Raw genomic sequence first — 15825 nt, forward strand, 5'->3', positions numbered from 1 at the left:
TGATTGTGAGTATCTAGAATGAGTGTTTGTGTTTTTTTCGTGGGGGGCTGGTGTGCTGGGTCTGTGCGTGTCAGATGGGTGTGTGCGAAAGTGGCACATGGTGCAGTGGTTAGCACTGGGACAACGGCGCTGAGGACCCGGGTTTGAATCCTGGCCCAGGGTCACTGTCCGTGTGGAGTTTGCACATTCTCGCCGTGTCTGCGTGGGTTTCACCCCCACAACCCAAAGATGTGCAGGTTAGGTGGATTGGCCATGCTAAATTGTCCCTTAATTTAAAAAAATAACAAAATGATTGGGTGCTCTAAATTTAAAAGAAAAAAGATGGGTGCAGGAGGGTCGGGGTAGTGTGTCTGTTTAGGGGCGGCATGGTGGCGCAGTGCTTAGCACTGTTCCCTCACGGCGTCGAAGACCAGAGTTCGATCCAGGCCCCGGGTCATTGTCCATGAGGAGTTTGCACATTTCCCTCAGTGTTTGCGTGGGTCTCACCCTCACAACCCAAAGATGTACAGGCTAGGTGGATTGGCCACATCAAATTGCCAATAAATTGGAACATAAAATGAATTGGGTACTCTAAATTTATGTTTAAACAATATAGTGTGTGAGTGTGTGGTGATGCATGTGGGATGGGGTGCGTGCGTGGGGATGGTGGTGGGGTGCATGTCCCCATGAAGATTAACCTGACCCCGCCCCCAAATAAACCTGCAAACATTCCTCTCAATAAACTGCTCATGACGCTAAAAAACCTCTCCTAAAGACAACAACCAATATCTTCGTGACTCCAAAAACCTCCTCATCAATCTTTCTATTTCTGTGTCAGAAAAGTTAATTGTTTCCTTGCTGAATAAAGATGGACAGACAAAGTTTTGAGAGAGATAGTCTTCATTCCGGAACACGGTCCATCGTTTGACCGATAGGTAGATAAGGGGCGGTTCACTTCCTTTTCAGGCCAATATGCAAATAGCATAGCGGACGTTTTAGGCAATGTGTTTCTTATAGAGAGGTATATTCGACAATTTGTCAAAATCATACAACAGAACTAGTCTAATTCGGTAGAGATAATTGTAAGTAAAGTGACAGTTTGGCCGTGTAAATGCAGTAAGTGTGAGTGAAAGATGTGATGTGTGGTGTGGACTGGGAGGGTGTACTGTTTTTAAGCATACTTACCTGGCAGGGGTGAAACCATGATCAACAAGGTGGTTCGCCCAGGACGAGGCTAGCCCATTGCACTTCGGGTGTGCTGACGCCTGCGATGTCCCCAAATGTGGGATACTCGACTGCAAAATTTGTGGTAGTGGGGGACTGCGTTCGCGCTCTCCCCTGATTTACGGAACTAAAATAGATTAATCCTTTTCTGGTCGAGCAACATGTTGGAAAGATCGCTCTAAAAACCTCTCCCGGAGCCAACAACAGGAGAGCATGGTAACACAGTGGTTAGCACAGAACATAAAGTGCAGAATGATGCCGTTCAGCCCATCCAGTCTGCACCGTCTCACTTCAGCCCTCACTTCTATCCTATCCCCTTAACCCATTAACCTCTCCTAAACTTTTTTCGACAATGAGGGCAGTTTAGCATAGCCAGTCCACATAACCAGCACCTCTTTGCACTGTGGGAGTACACCGCAGCACCTGGAGGAAACCCACGCAGACTCCGCACAGACAGTGACCCAGCAGCGAATCGAATCTGGCACCGTGGCGCTGTGAAGCCACCGTGCTATCCACTTCTGCTACCCTGCTGCCCTGCTGTTGCTTCACAGCTCCACGATCCCAGGTCCCATTCCCGGCTCTGTGGACTCTGCACATTCTCTGCGTGGCTTTCCTCCGGTTGCTCCCACAAGTCCCAAAAGGCATGCTGATAGGTAATTTGGACATTCTCAATTCTCCCGCTCTGTACCCGAACAGGCGCCGGATTTTGGCGACTAGTTGTTTTTCACAGTCACTTCATTGCAGTGTTAATGTAAGCCTACTTGTGACGATAATCATTGTTATTATTACAATCAACATTTATGTGACTCGCAAATCCTCCTCATCAATTTCTTTCTATCCCCGTTGAGGCAATGTTAACTCTGTGTCGGGTGTGTGTGTGTCAGAGGTGTGTGTGTGCGTTGGGGTGATTGTGATTATCAAGAATGAGTATGCGTGTGTTTTTCGTGGGGGGCTGGTGTGCTGGGTCTGTGCGTGTCAGATGGGTGTGTGCGAAAATGGCACATGGTGCAGTGGTTAGCACTGGGACAACGGCGCTGAGGACCCGGGTTTGAATCCTGGCCCAGGGTCACTGTCCGTGTGGAGTTTGCACATTCTCGCCGTGTCTGCGTGGGTTTCACCCCCACAACCCAAAGATGTGCAGGTTAGGTGGATTGGCCATGCTAAATTGCCCCTTAATTTAAAAAAATAACAAAATGATTGGGTGCTCTAAATTTAAAAGAAAAATGATGGGTGTAGGAGTGTCGGGGTAGTGTGTCTGTTTAGGGGCGGCATGGTGGCGCAGTGCTTAGCACTGTTCCCTCACGGCGTCGAAGACTAGAGTTCGATCCAGGACCCAGGTCATTGTCCATGAGGAGTTTGCACATTTTCCTAAGTGTTTGCGTGGGTCTCACCCTCACAACCCAAAGATGTACAGGCTAGGTGGATTGGCCACATCAAATTGCCAATAAATTGGAACATAAAATGAATTGGGTACTCTAAATTTATGTTTAAACAATATAGTGTGTGAGTGTGTGGTGATGCATGTGGGATGGGGTGCGTGCGTGGGGATGGTGGTGGGGTGCATGTCCCCATGAAGATTAACCTGACCCCGCCCCCAAATAAACCTGCAAACATACCTCTCAATAAACTGCTCATGACGCTAAAAAACCTCTCCTAAAGACAACAACCAATATCTTCGTGACTCCAAAAACCTCCTCATCAATCTTTCTATTTCTGTGTCAGAAAAGTTAATTGTTTCCTTGCTGAATAAAGATGGACAGACAAAGTTTTGAGAGAGATAGTCTTCATTCCGGAAAACGGTCCATCGTTTGACTGATAGGTAGATAAGGGGCGGTTCACTTCCTTTTCAGGCCAATATGCAAATAGCATAGCGGACGTTTTAGGCAATGTGTTTCTTATAGAGAGGTATATTCGACAATTTGTCAAAATCATACAACAGAACTAGTCTAATTCGGTAGAGATAATTGTAAGTAAAGTGACAGTTTGGCCGTGTAAATGCAGTAAGTGTGAGTGAAAGATGTGATGTGTGGTGTGGACTGGGAGGGTGTACTGTTTTTAAGCATACTTACCTGGCAGAGGAGAAACCATGATCAACAAGGTGGTTCGCCCAGGACGAGGCTAGCCCATTGCACTTCGGGTGTGCTGACGCCTGCGATGTCCCCAAATGCGGGATACTCGACTGCAAAATTTGTGGTAGTGGGGGACTGCGTTCGCGCTCTCCCCTGATTTACGGAACTAAAATAGATTGATCCTTTTCTGGTCGAGCAACATGTTGGAAAGATCGCTCTAAAAACCTCTCCCGGAGCCAACAACAGGAGAGCATGGTAACACAGTGGTTAGCACAGAACATACAGTGCAGAATGAGGCCGTTCAGCCCATCCAGTCTGCACCGTCTCACTTCAGCCCTCACTTCTATCCTATCCCCTTAACCCATTAACCTCTCCTAAACTTTTTTCGACAATGAGGGCAGTTTAGCATAGCCAGTCCACATAACCAGCACCTCTTTGCACTGTGGGAGGACACCGCAGCACCTGGAGGAAACCCACGTAGACTCCGCACTGACAGTGACCCAGCAGCGAATCGAATCTGGCACCGTAGCGCTGTGAAGCCACCGTGCTATCCACTTCTGCTACCCTGCTGCCCTGCTGTTGCTTCACAGCTCCACGATCCCAGGTCCCATTCCCGGCTCTGTGGACTCTGCACATTCTCTGCGTGGCTTTCCTCCGGTTGCTCCCACAAGTCCCCAAAGGCATGCTGATAGGTAATTTGGACATTCTCAATTCTCCCGCTCTGTACCCGAACAGGCGCCGGATTTTGGCGACTAGTTGTTTTTCACAGTCACTTCATTGCAGTGTTAATGTAAGCCTACTTGTGACGATAATCATTGTTATTATTACAATCAACATTTATGTGACTCGCAAATCCTCCTCATCAATTTCTTTCTATCCCCGTTGAGGAAATGTTAACTCTGTGTCGGGTGTGTGTGTGTCAGAGATGTGTGTGTGCGTTGGGGTGATTGTGAGTATCAAGAATGAGTGTGCGTGTGTTTTTCGTGGTGGGCTGGTGTGCTGGGTCTGTGCGTGTCAGATGGGTGTGTGCGAAAATGGCACATGGTGCCGTGGTTAGCACTGGGACTACGGCGCTGAGGACCCGGGTTTGAATCCTGGCCCAGGGTCACTGTCCGTGTGGAGTTTGCACATTCTCGCCGTGTCTGCGTGGGTTTCACCCCCACAACCCAAAGATGTGCAGGTTAGGTGGATTGGCCATGCTAAATTGCCCCTTAATTTAAAAAAATAACAAAATGATTGGGTGCTCTAAATTTAAAAGAAAAAAGATGGGTGTAGGAGTGTCGGGGTAGTGTGTCTGTTTAGGGGCGGCATGGTGGCGCAGTGCTTAGCACTGTTCCCTCACGGCGTCGAAGACTAGAGTTCGATCCAGGACCCAGGTCATTGTCCATGAGGAGTTTGCACATTTTCCTCAGTGTTTGCGTGGGTCTCACCCTCACAACCCAAAGATGTACAGGCTAGGTGGATTGGCCACATCAAATTGCCAATAAATTGGAACATAAAATGAATTGGGTACTCTAAATTTATTTTTAAACAATATAGTGTGTGAGTGTGTGGTGATGCATGTGGGATGGGGTGCGTGCGTGGGGATGGGGGTGGGGAGCATGTCCCCATGAAGATTAACCTGACCCCACCCCCAAATAAACCTGCAAACATGCCTCTCAATAAACTGCTCATGACGCTAAAAAACCTCTCCTAGAGACAACAACCAATATCTTCGTGACTCCAAAAACCTCCTCATCAATCTTTCTATTTCCGTGTCAGAAAAGTTAATTGTTTCCTTGCTGAATAAAGATGGACAGACAAAGTTTTGAGAGAGATAGTCTTCATTCCGGAAAACGGTCCATCGTTTGACTGATAGGTAGATAAGGGGCGGTTCACTTCCTTTTCAGGCCAATATGCAAATAGCATAGCGGACGTTTTAGGCAATGTGTTTCTTATAGAGAGGTATATTCGACAATTTGTCAAAATCATACAACAGAACTAGTCTAATTCGGTAGAGATAATTGTAAGTAAAGTGACAGTTTGGCCGTGTAAATGCAGTAAGTGTGAGTGAAAGATGTGATGTGTGGTGTGGACTGGGAGGGTGTACTGTTTTTAAGCATACTTACCTGGCAGAGGTGAAACCATGATCAACAAGGTGGTTCGCCCAGGACGAGGCTAGCCCATTGCACTTCGGGTGTGCTGACGCCTGCGATGTCCCCAAATGCGGGATACTCGACTGCAAAATTTGTGGTAGTGGGGGACTGCGTTCGCGCTCTCCCCTGATTTACGGAACTAAAATAGATTGATCCTTTTCTGGTCGAGCAACATGTTGGAAAGATCGCTCTAAAAACCTCTCCCGGAGCCAACAACAGGAGAGCATGGTAACACAGTGGTTAGCACAGAACATACAGTGCAGAATGAGGCCGTTCAGCCCATCCAGTCTGCACCGTCTCACTTCAGCCCTCACTTCTATCCTATCCCCTTAACCCATTAACCTCTCCTAAACTTTTTTCGACAATGAGGGCAGTTTAGCATAGCCAGTCCACATAACCAGCACCTCTTTGCACTGTGGGAGGACACCGCAGCACCTGGAGGAAACCCACGTAGACTCCGCACAGACAGTGACCCAGCAGCGAATCGAATCTGGCACCGTGGCGCTGTGAAGCCACCGTGCTATCCACTTCTGCTACCCTGCTGCCCTGCTGTTGCTTCACAGCTCCACGATCCCAGGTCCCATTCCCGGCTCTGTGGACTCTGCACATTCTCTGCGTGGCTTTCCTCCGGTTGCTCCCACAAGTCCCCAAAGGCATGCTGATAGGTAATTTGGACATTCTCAATTCTCCCGCTCTGTACCCGAACAGGCGCCGGATTTTGGCGACTAGTTGTTTTTCACAGTCACTTCATTGCAGTGTTAATGTAAGCCTACTTGTGACGATAATCATTGTTATTATTACAATCAACATTTATGTGACTCGCAAATCCTCCTCATCAATTTCTTTCTATCCCCGTTGAGGAAATGTTAACTCTGTGTCGGGTGTGTGTGTGTCAGAGATGTGTGTGTGCGTTGGGGTGATTGTGAGTATCAAGAATGAGTGTGCGTGTGTTTTTCGTGGTGGGCTGGTGTGCTGGGTCTGTGCGTGTCAGATGGGTGTGTGCGAAAATGGCACATGGTGCCGTGGTTAGCACTGGGACTACGGCGCTGAGGACCCGGGTTTGAATCCTGGCCCAGGGTCACTGTCCGTGTGGAGTTTGCACATTCTCGCCGTGTCTGCGTGGGTTTCACCCCCACAACCCAAAGATGTGCAGGTTAGGTGGATTGGCCATGCTAAATTGCCCCTTAATTTAAAAAAATAACAAAATGATTGGGTGCTCTAAATTTAAAAGAAAAAAGATGGGTGTAGGAGTGTCGGGGTAGTGTGTCTGTTTAGGGGCGGCATGGTGGCGCAGTGCTTAGCACTGTTCCCTCACGGCGTCGAAGACTAGAGTTCGATCCAGGACCCAGGTCATTGTCCATGAGGAGTTTGCACATTTTCCTCAGTGTTTGCGTGGGTCTCACCCTCACAACCCAAAGATGTACAGGCTAGGTGGATTGGCCACATCAAATTGCCAATAAATTGGAACATAAAATGAATTGGGTACTCTAAATTTATTTTTAAACAATATAGTGTGTGAGTGTGTGGTGATGCATGTGGGATGGGTTGCGTGCGTGGGGATGGGGGTGGGGAGCATGTCCCCATGAAGATTAACCTGACCCCACCCCCAAATAAACCTGCAAACATGCCTCTCAATAAACTGCTCATGACGCTAAAAAACCTCTCCTAGAGACAACAACCAATATCTTCGTGACTCCAAAAACCTCCTCATCAATCTTTCTATTTCCGTGTCAGAAAAGTTAATTGTTTCCTTGCTGAACAAAGATGGACAGACAAAGTTTTGAGAGAGAAAGTCTTCATTCCGGAAAACGGTCCATCGTTTGACTGATAGGTAGATAAGGGGCGGTTCACTTCCTTTTCAGGCCAATATGCAAATAGCATAGCGGACGTTTTAGGCAATGTGTTTCTTATAGAGAGGTATATTCGACAATTTGTCAAAATCATACAACAGAACTAGTCCAATTCGGTAGAGATAATTGTAAGTAAAGTGACAGTTTGGCCGTGTAAATGCAGTAAGTGTGAGTGAAAGATGTGATGTGTGGTGTGGACTGGGAGGGTGTACTGTTTTTAAGCATACTTACCTGGCAGGGGTGAAACCATGATCAACAAGGTGGTTCGCCCAGGACGAGGCTAGCCCATTGCACTTCGGGTGTGCTGACGCCTGCGCTGTCCCCAAATGCGGGATACTCGACTGCAAAATTTGTGGTAGTGGGGGACTGCGTTCGCGCTCTCCCCTGATTTACGGAACTAAAATAGATTGATCCTTTTCTGGTCGAGCAACATGTTGGAAAGATCGCTCTAAAAACCTCTCCCGGAGCCAACAACAGGAGAGCATGGTAACACAGTGGTTAGCACAGAACATAAAGTGCAGAATGAGGCCGTTCAGCCCATCCAGTCTGCACCGTCTCACTTCAGCCCTCACTTCTATCCTATCCCCTTAACCCATTAACCTCTCTTAAACTTTTTTCGACAATGAGGGCAGTTTAGCATAGCCAGTCCACATAACCAGCACCTCTTTGCACTGTGGGAGGACACCGCAGCACCTGGAGGAAACCCACGCAGAGTCCGCACAGACAGTGACCCAGCAGCGAATCGAATCTGGCACCGTGGCGCTGTGAAGCCACCGTGCTATCCACTTCTGCTACCCTGCTGCCCTGCTGTTGCTTCACAGCTCCACGATCCCAGGTCCCATTCCCGGCTCTGTGGACTCTGCACATTCTCTGCGTGGCTTTCCTCCGGTTGCTCCCACAAGTCCCCAAAGGCATGCTGATAGGTAATTTGGACATTCTCAATTCTCCCGCTCTGTACCCGAACAGGCGCCGGATTTTGGCGACTAGTTGTTTTTCACAGTCACTTCATTGCAGTGTTAATGTAAGCCTACTTGTGACGATAATCATTGTTATTATTACAATCAACATTTATGTGACTCGCAAATCGTCCTCATCAATTTCTTTCTATCCCCGTTGAGGCAATGTTAACTCTGTGTCGGGTGTGTGTGTGTCAGAGGTGTGTGTGTGCGTTGGGGTGATTGTGATTATCAAGAATGAGTGTGCGTGTGTTTTTCGTGGGGGGCTGGTGTGCTGGGTCTGTGCGTGTCAGATGGGTGTGTGCGAAAATGGCACATGGTGCAGTGGTTAGCACTGGGACAACGGCGCTGAGGACCCGGGTTTGAATCCTGGCCCAGGGTCACTGTCCGTGTGGAGTTTGCACATTCTCGCCGTGTCTGCGTGGGTTTCACCCCCACAACCCAAAGATGTGCAGGTTAGGTGGATTGGCCATGCTAAATTGCCCCTTAATTTAAAAAAATAACAAAATGATTGGGTGCTCTAAATTTAAAAGAAAAAAGATGGGTGTAGGAGTGTCGGGGTAGTGTGTCTGTTTAGGGGCGGCATGGTGGCGCAGTGCTTAGCACTGTTCCCTCACGGCGTCGAAGACTAGAGTTCGATCCAGGACCCAGGTCATTGTCCATGAGGAGTTTGCACATTTTCCTCAGTGTTTGCGTGGGTCTCACCCTCACAACCCAAAGATGTACAGGCTAGGTGGATTGGCCACATCAAATTGCCAATAAATTGGAACATAAAATGAATTGGGTACTCTAAATTTATGTTTAAACAATATAGTGTGTGAGTGTGTGGTGATGCATGTGGGATGGGGTGCGTGCGTGGGGATGGTGGTGGGGTGCATGTCCCCATGAAGATTAACCTGACCCCGCCCCCAAATAAACCTGCAAACATGCCTCTCAATAAACTGCTCATGACGCTAAAAAACCTCTCCTAAAGACAACAACCAATATCTTCGTGACTCCAAAAACCTCCTCATCAATCTTTCTATTTCTGTGTCAGAAAAGTTAATTGTTTCCTTGCTGAATAAAGATGGACAAAGTTTTGAGAGAGATAGTCTTCATTCCGGAAAACGGTCCATCGTTTGACTGATAGGTAGATAAGGGGCGGTTCACTTCCTTTTCAGGCCAATATGCAAATAGCATAGCGGACGTTTTAGGCAATGTGTTTCTTATAGAGAGGTATATTCGACAATTTGTCAAAATCATACAACAGAACTAGTCTAATTCGGTAGAGATAATTGTAAGTAAAGTGACAGTTTGGCCGTGAAAATGCAGTAAGTGTGAGTGAAAGATGTGATGTGTGGTGTGGACTGGGAGGGTGTACTGTTTTTAAGCATACTTACCTGGCAGGGGTGAAACCATGATCAAAAAGGTGGTTCGCCCAGGACGAGGCTAGCCCATTGCACTTCGGGTGTGCTGACGCCTGCCGTGTCCCCAAATGCGGGATACTCGACTGCAAAATTTGTGGTAGTGGGGTACTGCGTTCGCGCTCTCCCCTGATTTACGAAACAAAAATAGATTGATCCTTTTCAGATCGAGCAACCTGTTGGAAGCATCGCCCTAAAAACCTCTCCAGGAGCCAACAACAGGGTAGCATGGTAACACAGTGGTTAGCATAGAACATGCAGTTCAGAATGAGGCCGTTCAGCCCATCCAGTCTGCACCGACCCACTTCAGCCCTCACTTCTATCCTATCCCATTAACCTCTCCTAAACCTTTTTCGACAATGAGGGCAGTTTAGCATGGCCAGTCCACATAACCTGCACTTCTTTGCACTGTGGGAGGACACCGCAGCACCTGGAGGAAACCCACGCAGACTCCGCACAGACAGTGACCCAGCGGCGAATCGAGTCTGGCACCCTGGTGCTGTGAAGCCACGGTGCTATCCACTTCTGCTACCGTTCTGCCCTGCAGTTGCTTCACAGCTCCACGATCCCAGGTCCCATTCCCGGCTCTGTGGACTCTGCACATTCTCCACGTGTCTGCGTGGCTTTCCTCCGGTTGCTCCCACAAGTCCCCAAAGGCATGCTGATAGGTAATTTGGACATTCTCAATTCTCCCGCTCTGTACCCGAACAGGCGCCGGATTGTGGCGACTAGTTGTTTTTCACAGTAACTTCATTGCAGTGTTAATGTAAGCCTACTTGTGACGATAATCATTGTTTTTATTACAATCAACATCTTTGTGACTCTCAAATCCTCCTCATCAATTTCTTTCTATCCCCGTTGCAGAAATGTTAACTCAGTGTCAGGTGTGTGCGTTGGGGTGATTGTGAGTATCAAGAATGAGTGTGCGTGTGTTTTTCGTGGGGGGCTGGTGTGCTGGGTCTGTGCGTGTCAGATGGGTGTGTGCGAAAATGGCACATGGAGCAGTGGTTAGCACTGGGACAACGGCGCTGAGGACCCGGGTTTGAAACCTGGCCCAGGGTCACTGTCCGTGTGGAGTTTGCACATTCTCGCCGTGTCTGCGTGGGTTTCACCCCCACAACCCAAAGATGTGCAGGTTAGGTGGATTGGCCATGCTAAATTGCCCCTTAATTTAAAAAAATAACAAAATGATTGGGTGCTCTAAATTTCAAAAAAAAAAGATGGGTGTAGGAGTGTCGGGGTAGTGTGTCTGTTTAGGGGCGGCATGGTGGCGCAGTGCTTAGCACTGTTCCCTCACGGCGTCGAAGACCAGAGTTCGATCCAGGCCCCGGGTCATTGTCCATGAGGAGTTTGCACATTTCCCTCAGTGTTTGCATGGGTCTCACCCTCACAACCCAAAGATGTACAGGCTAGGTGGATTGGCCACATCAAATTGCCAATAAATTGGAACATAAAATGAATTGGGTACTCTAAATTTATTTTTAAACAATATAGTGTGTGAGTGTGTGGTGATGCATGTGGGATGGGGTGCGTGCGTGGGGATGGGGGTGGGGAGCATGTCCCCATGAAGATTAACCTGACCCCGCCCCCAAATAAACCTGCAAACATGCCTCTCAATAAACTGCTCATGACGCTAAAAAACCTCTCCTAGAGACAACAACCAATATCTTCGTGACTCCAAAAACCTCCTCATCAATCTTTCTATTTCTGTGTCAGAAAAGTTAATTGTTTCCTTGCTGAATAAAGATGGACAGACAAAGTTTTGAGAGAGATAGTCTTCATTCCGGAAAACGGTCCATCGTTTGACTAATAGGTAGATAAGGGGCGGTTCACTTCCTTTTCAGGCCAATATGCAAATAGCATAGCGGACGTTTTAGGCAATGTGTTTCTTATAGAGAGGTATATTCGACAATTTGTCAAAATCATACAACAGAACTAGTCTAATTCGGTAGAGATAATTGTAAGTAAAGTGACAGTTTGGCCGTGTAAATGCAGTAAGTGTGAGTGAAAGATGTGATGTGTGGTGTGGACTGGGAGGGTGTACTGTTTTTAGGCATACTTACCTGGCAGGGGTGAAACCATGATCAAAAAGGTGGTTCGCCCAGGACGAGGCTAGCCCATTGCACTTCGGGTGTGCTGACGCCTGCCATGTCCCCAAATGCGGGATACTCGACTGCAAAATTTGTGGTAGTGGGGGACTGCGTTCGCGCCCTCCCCTGATTTACGAAACAAAAATAGATTGATCCTTTTCAGATCGAGCAACCTGTTGGAAGCATCGCCCTAAAAACCTCTCCAGGAGCCAACAACAGGGTAGCATGGTAACACAGTGGTTAGCATAGAACATGCAGTTCAGAATGAGGCCGTTCAGCCCATCCAGTCTGCACCGACCCACTTCAGCCCTCACTTCTATCCTATCCCATTAACCTCTCCTAAACTTTTTTCGACAATGAGGGCAGTTTAGCATGGCCAGTCCACATAACCTGCACTTCTTTGCACTGTGGGAGGACACCGCAGCACCTGGAGGAAACCCACGCAGACTCCGCACAGACAGTGACCCAGCGGCGAATCGAATCTGGCACCTGGTGCTGTGAAGCCACGGTGCTATCCACTTCTGCTACCGTGCTGCCCTGCAGTTGCTTCACAGCTCCACGATCCCAGGTCCCATTCCCGGCTCTGTGGACGCTGCACATTCTCCACGTGTCTGCGTGGCTTTCCTCCGGTTGCTCCCACAAGTCCCCAAAGGCATGCTGATAGGTAATTTGGACATTCTCAATTCTCCCGCTCTGTACCCGAACAGGCGCCGGATTGTGGCGACTAGTTGTTTTTCACAGTAACTTCATTGCAGTGTTAATGTAAGCCTACTTGTGACGATAATCATTGTTTTTATTACAATCAACATCTTTGTGACTCTCAAATCCTCCTCATCAATTTCTTTCTATCCCCGTTGCAGAAATGTTAACTCAGTGTCGGGTGTGTGTGTTGGGTGATTGTGAGTATCAAGAATGAGTGTGTGTGTGTTTTTCGTGGGGGGCTGGTGTGCTGGGTCTGTGCGTGTCAGATGGGTGTGTGCGAAAGTGGCACATGGTGCAATGGTTAGCACTGGGACAACGGCGCTGAGGACCCGGGTTTGAATCCTGGCCCAGGGTCACTGTCCGTGTGGAGTTTGCACATTCTCGCCGTGTCTGCGTGGGTTTCACCCCCACAACCCAAAGATGTGCAGGTTAGGTGGATTGGCCATGCTAAATTGCCCCTTAATTTAAAAAAATAACAAAATGATTGGGTGCTCTAAATTTAAAAGAAAAAAGATGGGTGTAGGAGTGTCGGGGTAGTGTGTCTGTTTAGGGGCGGCATGGTGGCGCAGTGCTTAGCACTGTTCCCTCACGGCGTCGAAGACTAGAGTTCGATCCAGGACCCAGGTCATTGTCCATGAGGAGTTTGCACATTTTCCTCAGTGTTTGCGTGGGTCTCACCCTCACAACCCAAAGATGTACAGGCTAGGTGGATTGGCCACATCAAATTGCCAATAAATTGGAACATAAAATGAATTGGGTACTCTAAATTTATTTTTAAACAATATAGTGTGTGAGTGTGTGGTGATGCATGTGGGATGGGGTGCGTGCGTGGGGATGGGGGTGGGGAGCATGTCCCCATGAAGATTAACCTGACCCCACCCCCAAATAAACCTGCAAACATGCCTCTCAATAAACTGCCCATGACGCTAAAAAACCTCTCCTAGAGACAACAACCAATATCTTCGTGACTCCAAAAACCTCCTCATCAATCTTTCTATTTCCGTGTCAGAAAAGTTAATTGTTTCCTTGCTGAACAAAGATGGACAGACAAAGTTTTGAGAGAGAAAGTCTTCATTCCGGAAAACGGTCCATCGTTTGACTGACAGGTAGATAAGGGGCGGTTCACTTCCTTTTCAGGCCAATATGCAAATAGCATAGCGGACGTTTTAGGCAATGTGTTTCTTATAGAGAGGTATGTTCGACAATTTGTCAAAATCATTCAACAGAACTAGTCTAATTCGGTAGAGCTAATTGTAAGTAAAGTGACAGTTTGGCCGTGTAAATGCAGTAAGTGTGAGTGAAAGATGTGATGTGTGGTGTGGACTGGGAGGGTGTACTGTTTTTAAGCATACTTACCTGGCAGGGGTGAAACCATGATCAAAAAGGTGGTTCGCCCAGGACGAGGCTAGCCCATTGCACTTCGGGTGTGCTGACGCCTGCCATGTCCCCAAATGCGGGATACTCGACTGCAAAATTTGTGGTAGTGGGGGACTGCGTTCGCGCTCTCCCCTGATTTACGAAACAAAAATAGATTGATCCTTATCAGATCGAGCAACCTGTTGGAAGCATCGCCCTAAAAACCTCTCCAGGAGCCAACAACAGGGTAGCATGGTAACACAGTGGTTAGCATAGAGCATGCAGTTCAGAATGAGGCCGTTCAGCCCATCCAGTCTGCACCGACCCACTTCAGCCCTCACTTCTATCCTATCCCATTAACCTCTCCTAAACTTTTTTCGACAATGAGGGCAGTTTAGCATGGCCAGTCCACATAACCTGCACTTCTTTGCACTGTGGGAGGACACCGCAGCACCTGGAGGAAACCCACGCAGACTCCGCACAGACAGTGACCCAGCGGCGAATCGAGTCTGGCACCCTGGTGCTGTGAAGCCACGGTGCTATCCACTTCTGCTACCGTGCTGCCCTGCAGTTGCTTCACAGCTCCACGATCCCAGGTCCCATTCCCGGCTCTGTGGACTCTGCACATTCTCCACGTGTCTGCGTGGCTTTCCTCCGGTTGCTCCCACAAGTCCCCAAAGGCATGCTGATAGGTAATTTGGACATTCTCAATTCTCCCGCTCTGTACCCGAACAGGCGCCGGATTGTGGCGACTAGTTGTTTTTCACAGTAACTTCATTGCAGTGTTAATGTAAGCCTACTTGTGACGATAATCATTGTTTTTATTACAATCAACATCTTTGTGACTCTCAAATCCTCCTCATCAATTTCTTTCTATCCCCGTTGCAGAAATGTTAACTCAGTGTCGGGTGTGTGTGTTGGGTGATTGTGAGTATCAAGAATGAGTGTGTGTGTGTTTTTCGTGGGGGGCTGGTGTGCTGGGTCTGTGCGTGTCAGATGGGTGTGTGCGAAAGTGGCACATGGTGCAATGGTTAGCACTGGGACAACGGCGCTGAGGACCCGGGTTTGAATCCTGGCCCAGGGTCACTGTCCGTGTGGAGTTTGCACATTCTCGCCGTGTCTGCGTGGGTTTCACCCCCACAACCCAAAGATGTGCAGGTTAGGTGGATTGGCTATGCTAAATTGCCCCTTAATTTAAAAAAATAACAAAATGATTGGGTGCTCTAAATTTAAAAGAAAAAAGATGGGTGCAGGAGGGTCGGGGTAGTGTGTCTGTTTAGGGGCGGCATGGTGGCGCAGTGCTTAGCACTGTTCCCTCACGGCGTCGAAGACCAGAGTTCGATCCAGGCCCCGGGTCATTGTCCATGAGGAGTTTGCACATTTTCCTCAGTGTTTGCGTGGGTCTCACCCTCACAACCCAAAGATGTACAGGCTAGGTGGATTGGCCACATCAAATTGCCAATAAATTGGAACATAAAATGAATTGGGTACTCTAAATTTATTTTTAAACAATATAGTGTGTGAGTGTGTGGTGATGCATGTGGGATGGGGTGCGTGCGTCGGGATGGGGGTGGGGAGCATGTCCCCATGAAGATTAACCTGACCCCGCCCCCAAATAAACCTGCAAACATGCCTCTCAATAAACTGCTCATGACGCTAAAAAACCTCTCCTAGAGACAACAACCAATATCTTCGTGACTCCAAAAACCTCCTCATCAATCTTTCTATTTCTGTGTCAGAAAAGTTAATTGTTTCCTTGCTGAATAAAGATGGACAGACAAAGTTTTGAGAGAGATAGTCTTCATTCCGGATAACGGTCCATCGTTTGACTGATAGGTAGATAAGGGGCGGTTCACTTCCTTTTCAGGCCAATATGCAAATAGCATAGCGGACGTTTTAGGCAATGTGTTTCTTATAGAGAGGTATATTCGACAATTTGTCAAAATCATACAACAGAACTAGTCTAATTCGGTAGAGATAATTGTAAGTAAAGTGACAGTTTGGCCGTGTAAATGCAGTAAGTGTGAGTGAAAGATGTGATGTGTGGTGTGGACTGGGAGG

The 15825-nt window shown here is 48.0% G+C and overlaps 7 non-coding genes across 7 annotated transcripts; all 7 read left to right on the forward strand.

Moving 5' to 3' along the window:
* Positions 1 to 1156: 1156 nt before the first annotated feature.
* On the forward strand, positions 1157 to 1320 carry LOC140390674 (U1 spliceosomal RNA). Its single transcript, XR_011934732.1, has one exon. It is a non-coding gene; the product is annotated as a U1 spliceosomal RNA (small nuclear RNA).
* Positions 1321 to 3264: 1944 nt separating this feature from the next.
* On the forward strand, positions 3265 to 3428 carry LOC140390722 (U1 spliceosomal RNA). The gene has a single exon (XR_011934780.1). It is a non-coding gene; the product is annotated as a U1 spliceosomal RNA (small nuclear RNA).
* A 1944-nt stretch (positions 3429 to 5372) lies between these two features.
* On the forward strand, positions 5373 to 5536 carry LOC140390678 (U1 spliceosomal RNA). The gene has a single exon (XR_011934736.1). It is a non-coding gene; the product is annotated as a U1 spliceosomal RNA (small nuclear RNA).
* A 1944-nt stretch (positions 5537 to 7480) lies between these two features.
* LOC140390739 (U1 spliceosomal RNA) lies at positions 7481 to 7644 on the forward strand. The gene has a single exon (XR_011934796.1). It is a non-coding gene; the product is annotated as a U1 spliceosomal RNA (small nuclear RNA).
* A 1940-nt stretch (positions 7645 to 9584) lies between these two features.
* Positions 9585 to 9748, forward strand: LOC140390810 (U1 spliceosomal RNA). Its single transcript, XR_011934867.1, has one exon. It is a non-coding gene; the product is annotated as a U1 spliceosomal RNA (small nuclear RNA).
* A 1923-nt stretch (positions 9749 to 11671) lies between these two features.
* On the forward strand, positions 11672 to 11835 carry LOC140390787 (U1 spliceosomal RNA). Its single transcript, XR_011934844.1, has one exon. It is a non-coding gene; the product is annotated as a U1 spliceosomal RNA (small nuclear RNA).
* Positions 11836 to 13756: 1921 nt separating this feature from the next.
* LOC140390752 (U1 spliceosomal RNA) lies at positions 13757 to 13920 on the forward strand. The gene has a single exon (XR_011934809.1). It is a non-coding gene; the product is annotated as a U1 spliceosomal RNA (small nuclear RNA).
* Positions 13921 to 15825: the final 1905 nt, after the last annotated feature.

Source organism: Scyliorhinus torazame, chromosome 14 (assembly GCF_047496885.1).
Source record: "Scyliorhinus torazame isolate Kashiwa2021f chromosome 14, sScyTor2.1, whole genome shotgun sequence".
NCBI lineage: Eukaryota > Metazoa > Chordata > Chondrichthyes > Carcharhiniformes > Scyliorhinidae > Scyliorhinus > Scyliorhinus torazame.